The sequence below is a fragment of the Oncorhynchus clarkii genome, chromosome 17 (genome assembly GCF_045791955.1).
Source record: "Oncorhynchus clarkii lewisi isolate Uvic-CL-2024 chromosome 17, UVic_Ocla_1.0, whole genome shotgun sequence".
In the NCBI taxonomy this organism is placed as follows: Eukaryota; Metazoa; Chordata; class Actinopteri; order Salmoniformes; family Salmonidae; genus Oncorhynchus; species Oncorhynchus clarkii.
This window is the reverse complement of record NC_092163.1, coordinates 20,228,804-20,236,482: the sequence shown is the minus strand read 5'-3', so window position 1 is coordinate 20,236,482 and position 7,679 is coordinate 20,228,804.

Below are 7,679 nucleotides of genomic sequence, written 5' to 3'. Positions count from 1 at the left end.
GATGAGGTCAAGCGTATTGTCGGCCTTGTGAGTTGGAGGGGACTGGGAAAGTGTGAGGTGAAAAGAGGCAAGGAGAGTTAAGAGAGAGTTGGAAATAAATTAATCGAAGGCAGACGTCATGATGAGCTCTCCAAGGGCGCCTGGTGGGTGATAGATGACAACAATGTTAAGCTTGAGTGGATAAGTGACAGTGACAGCCTGGAATTGAAATGAGGAGATGGACAAGGTGAGAGAAGGAGAAAAGAGAAGAAGATCAAATCTCCAGTTAGGAGAAATGAGTAGCCCTGTGCCACCATCACAACAACCAGATGTTCTTGGACTATGAGAGAAAACGTAGTCCGATGAGGAGAGCAGCTGGAGTAGCAGTGTTCTCTGTAGTGATCCATGTTTCCTTCAGGGCCAAAAAGTCCAGGGACTGAAGGGCAGCATAGGCTGATCGCTGATTGGCAGTTGAAAACGCTGCCAGGCACCCAAAATTCCACATGGGTTGTGCGTGCAGGGTACACTAAATTAGAAGGGTTGCAGCCAAGGGGTGCGGAGCATCTGTCAAGCCTACTGGAGAGGAAACACTGAGTTGCCAAAGCTACAAAAGAGTAAATGATATCATCAGAAAATAACGAGGTAAGATACTTCAGTGAAAGAGTCGTGTGGAGCTTTGTTTTGGCAACGGTCTTAGTTTTGCCGACAGGACTGACACGACCGCCGCTTGCAGCTGCTGCTGCTGAGAAACCAGGGGAGATTGAAGTACTAACACTAATTACCTAGCAGAGGTGAATGTCACGCCGCCTTCTACTAATTGCTGATTGCCTAGGAGAGGAGAAACCACTCCCCCTCCAAAACTGTCACTGGTTATCAAAACAAGTTACAAAATGCCATGCCCCTTAATTCTGGTTGATATGTCAACAACCATCTGCAAATGACGAGCAGTCAACAGTCCACACACCAAGTAGGCTGAAGACAGGCAACACTTAAAGCAGATGGCCCTATCGAGCAAAAAGACAGTACCAGACAACAGATAAAGACAAAAAATGATACTGGAGATACCAGGAGTCCTCTAGCTATGGAATGAAGCACACGTTCTCCATCTCCTCGTCCACGTGGAGCTCAAAACATCACTGGTGATGACTTCACTAGTCAATGTGTCGGTCCCAAATGGCATCCTATTCCCTATATAGTTTTGACCAGTGCCCTGTGGGCCCTAGTTTGCCCATAGTGATTAAATATCTAGTTTGCACAATAGTCACTCATGTCCCCTTACTTTTTCTCCTGTCTGATATGACAGTTTCCTGTCTTTAGATGGGTTTTAAAAAAACACACACACACAGAGCTGTACATCAGTGTAGAGAAACACACTGTAACACACATGGCAGTGTTTGTCAGTGTAGGAGAAGGGCTGTGCCGCAAATGCCACACTATTCCTTATGTACTGCACTTCTTTTGACCCGAGCCCCAGGGAATAGGGTGCCATTTGGGGCACAGGAGAGTAATGTGTAATGTGTGTGTTGTTCCTCAGGTCCTAGAGGTAGAAGACTCTACAGACTGGTGGCTCTCAGCTTTGGACTGCTGTGTGTTCTACAAGTCACTCTCGACACCTCCCTGCAAGTCTAAGGACTTCTATGTGTCGTGTGGTTTTTGAATAACTCATACTGTGTCGCTAGGCAGCAAAATGAAGACAAATCTCTGGCACAATGAAGAAAAATGGTTAGTCAAAAGTGAAATAAACAAAGCAGAACAACGTTTGAACCTTGCCTTTTGGAGGTTGTTAAATGATAAGCATGTTCTTCTTTCTAGTGGTGAGATAACCGACAAGGCTTTAGCCCCATTGGATAGCAGCACCAGGCCTATTGCAGTCGACAGGACAGTTTGCACGTTTTTAAAATAGGTTTTCATCACCTTTCTCTCATTTCAGTCTTGTCACATTTCACCCAACGTAGGCAGCATTTGATCGCTATCGTTTAGGTATCGTCATGAGAAATCAGGTCATCGATGACAACTTTCTTCACTGTTGTTGTTGACGAACTTTCTCAACTGATCCACAGCTTCCTATCTTCTTCTGGGCTACATTTTTGACGTTCTCAACTGTTGTTTGTCTGTCTATCACTCCCCCGATATTAATGCAGTCAACGTCAGCTATTGCTGAATAATCAATGGCGTCAGCTTGTGCAAGTACCATTACTTTAGAAGCTTTGATACTTTGTGGTGCCCGGGTTGAATTAAAATCAAATCAAATTGTATTTGTCACGTGCGCCGAGAACAACAGGAGTTTACCTTAGAGTTTACAAGCTCTTTCCCAACAATGCAGAGTTAAACAAGAAGATAAAATACAAGACAAATAAAACACACAAGAATGAAGCTGTATACAGGGAGTACCAATACCATGTCAAATGAATTGAATATCTCAACCAAGGTAGTCTGGTCTCATACGGGCACTGACGAGAAGTGAGGTGAGCGAAGCCTCATAACCAGGTTTGAGTGGGTAACTCTAGTGATGTCATAACCCAGGGTTGAGTGGGTAACTCTAGTGATGTCATAACCCAGGGTTGAGTGGGTAACTCTAGTGATGTCATAACCCAGGGTTGAGTGGGTAACTCTAGTGATGTCATAACCCAGGGTTGAGTGGGTAACTCTAGTGATGTCATAACCCAGGTTGAGTGGGTAACTCTAGTGATGTCATAACCCAGGGTTGAGTGATGTTTGATTGAGTGATAACCCATCTAGTGATGGGCCGTCTGATACAACTACAGTGTCCTGTGTGTGTTGACCCCTGGAGCTCCTTCCATCTGGTCAGACAACCTAACAGCTGCTGACCTTTACAGTACCTGTGTGTGTGTGTGTGTGTGTGTGTGTGTGTGTGTGTGTGTGTGTGTGTGTGTGTGTGTGTGTGTGTGTGTGTGTGTGTGTGTGTGTGTGTGTGTGTGTGTGTGTGTGTGTGTGTGTCTGCTTGCCCCGTCCCAGAGCAAGGTGCTGATCTGGTGTGTCATCTGATCCCTGTAACACTGTAACAGAACTCTACTGCGGAGCTTCACCATCCACCTTCACTGATCTCAGTCCAGTTGTTCTATGGAGTTGATCCATCCTGTTTTAAAATGCAGGGGAGATACAGATCTGTTCTGGTGTCAGTCAATCCTGTAAACTTACTCTTTTGGCCCTACCTATTATTCACCTTGGGCTACCTTGAGAACAGTGCCATTCAACCATTCCATAACCACAACATGACGCCACATCACTGATACAGAACCAGAGACTTAACCTTTACAGTACGTTTCTATGACATAGATACATAGAAACAGTATTCCCGCAACACGGCTATAGGAGCCTGCGGCCTAACTGACGGTTGCTCAAATATCCCCTTTCAATCTAAAGCGAAAAAGGGGATGTCCCCTTTAAAGTCACAAAGAGTTATTTTAAGAACATTTAGTCTCAAGCAGATCAACTGCCATTATATCATCCTGAGGTGGTTACATGAAGCACACCTAGTATTGATTGTGGTTATTGTGTTGCATTATTGTGTGAATATAACTATTTTTGTATTCCAACTGGCTAAACATATTATATCTAATGAGAGACAGAATAGTTTTTGGAATCATTACATAGTACCAGCAGCAAGAGCTGAATTACTTTATTCAATTAACCATTTCCTGATTTCAAAGACCATGTTAGTTGCTCTCTTCAGTTAGAGGGCGCCCTCTATAGACTGGAAGACTGTATGTGGAAGAATGCCCAATCCCATATCAACCCGTCCCCTACCCCTCAGCATGTGTAGGTCATGACGGAGAATTTACCATATTCCTTATCCAATCCTCTCAGGTCTCCCCAAGTGGATGAGAGTAGGGGTAAGGGATAGAAGCTAGTGGCTGTTTTGGGATGAGCACCACATGAATGTTCAGTTACAAGGACATCCCCTATTATATTGTACTCCCAGCTATCCCTGTGTCTTAAAGCCCTGTTTGTGTTGCAGTCCTTTCAGTCAGAAAGAGTATGACTATGAAATGCAAATGGGAACAGTGGAGCTTTTCATTAAGATACGCTACTGGAAGCAAGGTGACATCAGACAGAACGAGGGCTTTACTGCTTACTCCATTACTCCATTACTCCATAACTCCATAACTCCATTACTCCATTACTATACCATGAACACATGCAAACACACACATACATTCACACACAACAAACACACACCTACTGAAGACTTTGATTTGATGAAATGAAAGGTTCCTAACAAGACTAAAGGGGACGGCGTGTTTGTGTGTGTGTCACAGGAGGCTGCTGAGGGAGGACGGCTCATAATAATGGCCCCGAACGGAGTAAATGGAAAAGCATCAAATCATGTGTTTTATGTATTTGATACCATTCCACCTATTCCACTCCATCTATTACCATGAGCCCGTCCTCCCCAATTAAGGTGCCACTGACCTCCTGTGGTGTGTGTGTGTGTGTGCGTGCCTGCCTGCACTCGTGTGTGTATGTGTGCATGTGTGTGTGTGTGTTTGGGTTCATGTGTGCGTGGGTGTTTGGGTTCATGTGTGCGTATGCATGTGTGTGTCGTGTGTGCATGCGTGCGTGTGTGTGTGTATATGTGCGCACCTGTGTGTGTGTGTGTGTGTGCGTTTACGTGTGTGCTTGCGTGCGAGTGTGTGTGTGTTTTTTTAGGATTTTCTGACCAAACCTGATGCTACCCTGTGGTCTTATAAGGCAACTTCAATAGTGTTCTTCATGTCCGTATCGATCGAGGTAGACAGTGTGTTTGCGAGCCTGCCTGACACGCTCACTGTACACTGTGACAAAGCTTTGATGTCCCCTTCCAAAAACACATACACACACACACGTGCCTTCTCCCAGCCCCAGCATGCAATACAAAGTTGTTTGGTTTAAAGCGGAGAACAGAGGCGATTCTCTGCTTTTGAATGATTAGCTTCCTAAGTCGGACGTAATGATATAGTTCGACTGAAGTGTGCTGTTTATTAACTGCATAAAGACGATATTATTAGTGCTGGGGAGAAGGCAATCGGCGGGCTTCGCCTTTCAGCTTAGCAGCGGGAGTCTGTGGCTCTTTGATCTGAATCATTGCTAAATGTCTTTGTACGATAGTGTGAGCTGCTGGAACCAGCACCGGGACCGGGGCCACATCAATTATTCACTCTCCTCTGCTTTTCCTTCCCTTTCTTTCCCTCTCCCTCCCTTCTTTCCTTCCTTCTTCTCTCTTTCCCCCTCTCTCTCTCCAAAATGAAAGAGTTGCTCATCTCTTTTTTTGTGTGTTAGTTGGGCTAGTGGGCGACAACTCCTCCTCTTTCTGTGAGGCGGCTGTGTCCTTGTGGGTAGTCAGTGGTGCCCTTGGTCGTTTCTGTGTTATATCATCCACGGCCAAAGATATAAACACTCAATAATAAGGGCCCCAAGTTTTTTTCCTGGTCAGATCACATAGTCCTGGCAATAGCAGATAGTTCATGATATAGATCAGTCAGTGTCTGTGACTCCTTATAATGCACAGCGGTAAAGGACACAGTGCACTGGAAACTGCAGTGCAGGGACTTGCACAGCATGAGAAAATAATTCTACCTGACTCATGTGAAAGCCACATAAAGGATACGGTCTACTCTCAGTCCTCTGGTTGCGTCTTACATTCGGTTGCAGAAAGCCGCAGTTCATTTTCACACATTTGTAAACCCAGTTTCTTCACTGTTGTCTAATGCCTATAGTCACTGTCTGCATTCATTGGTTACCTATTCCAATCTGTATTTTTTAATCGTAATTTTAAAACAGTTGCGTGATGTGATGTTATTAATATGATGTGTATGAAATATTGTTTCAAATAGACTGAATAACAATGTGAAGTTGTACACAGAAACTATGGTTGGTTGTAATGAGTAAACTTGTATAGAGATTGTAAGGAGTGTGAGAGTTCACCTCATAGTGATTACATTGGGGGTCCCCTCCAGGCCTGCATTAGTACCATGTCTGGCTGCTCTCGAGAGTCCGTGTAATTCATATATCTACCACATAGCGGCACTGTTACCCAAATGATCGCCTTAGACACAGATTGCAGGTAATATAGACCACTTTTGGCATTGTAGATATTGAAGACCAGTCATACACCAGATGCACCTTCTTTACTAAGCTGCCATGACTTGCAGCTTAGGAAGAATGAATCCAAACAGCCACCCAATTTATAGAAGGGGGATTTGACTAAAGTTCCTTAAAACCAACTCACTCTGAGATATTTGACATCATCCTTTATTTAACTAGGCAAGTCAGTTGAGAACAAATTCTCATTTTCAGTGACATATCAATTATACATTGAACTCATTGAAATCAATGGACAACTTCTACTTTAAAATGAAATTCCAGTTCATCTAATTCATCAAATGTAATAAATTCATCCCCAACCTTGAAGTTCTAAAGTCTCATACATTACTTCCATACAGTGAACTACAATGCCAATCTACATTGCATTGGCATTGGTTGGTGGTTCTGTTGTTTATCTGCTATTGTGTGGCTTTGTGGAATGTGTCTTCTCTTCTCACAAGGCCGTTTTTGAACTTGAGCAGTGTGACACATGGGAATTGAAGTATCCCGCGACTATATATAACACAGAAAGCAGGTTCACAACTGAAGTGACTGTGTGGGATCATGACAAGACAAAGACACACACACACTCACACGCACGCACGCACACACACACACACACACACACACACACACACACACACACACACACACACACACACACACACACACACACACACACACACACACACACACACACACACACACACACACACACACACATATCATAAACAGAACACACCAGAGGTGGGACCAATTCACTATTATTCGAGTCACAAGAAAATCTCAAGTCACAAGGTCTCGACTCAAGTCCAAGTCACGATTTCTAAGAGCAAGTCAAGTCGAGTCTCAAGTTTTTCCAAGTCAAGTCAAGTCGAGTCTCAAGTTTTTCCAAGTCAAGTCAAGTTTAAAAAAAAATCTATACATGCAACGACTTGTTCAACTACAAATGGAGAGCTTGGGACTATACGGTTCCGTCTGACATGTCTGTCCGAAATGAGTTAGTCACATTTCATAGATCTTTAGATGGTTCTTCATGTGTCAGTGAAGTTAGATTTTAAGTGGGGGAAAAAATGAAAAACTACAAAGATCTGCATATAGCTACTTAAACTTGGCACTATAAGGTTCTATCTGCAGTCCAATCACAAGCCTGAACAATTAGAGATCGCCCAATCAGGACACGTCTTTACCATCTCCCTCAAAGTATGGTTTAGGCTAGTCTAGACAGCAATAATGGCACCCAAGCAAAAAAAAAGTCAATGATGTCACGTCTTTGTTCAGTGATGACAGTAATTCGTCTGATGATCATAGTGCATTTCTTAATGTATTTGATGATGTGTTCTGTCTCTATTTTGGTAAAATGGTGTTGTTCTATCATTTATGTCGTCAAATAGCTACTCTTCTTAAAAACTGAACGTGTCTAATGCGCACCCATACATCATGAACAGAATTCACGGACGCATACACGCACGCACAGACAGACAAATAAACCGATGTACACACACACTAACAAACGCATACACATAAACTTACAAACACACTCAGACCCACTTACTCACAAACACCCAAATAAACACATGCATATGCAGAAAAACACATTGTATACCGTTTGTACA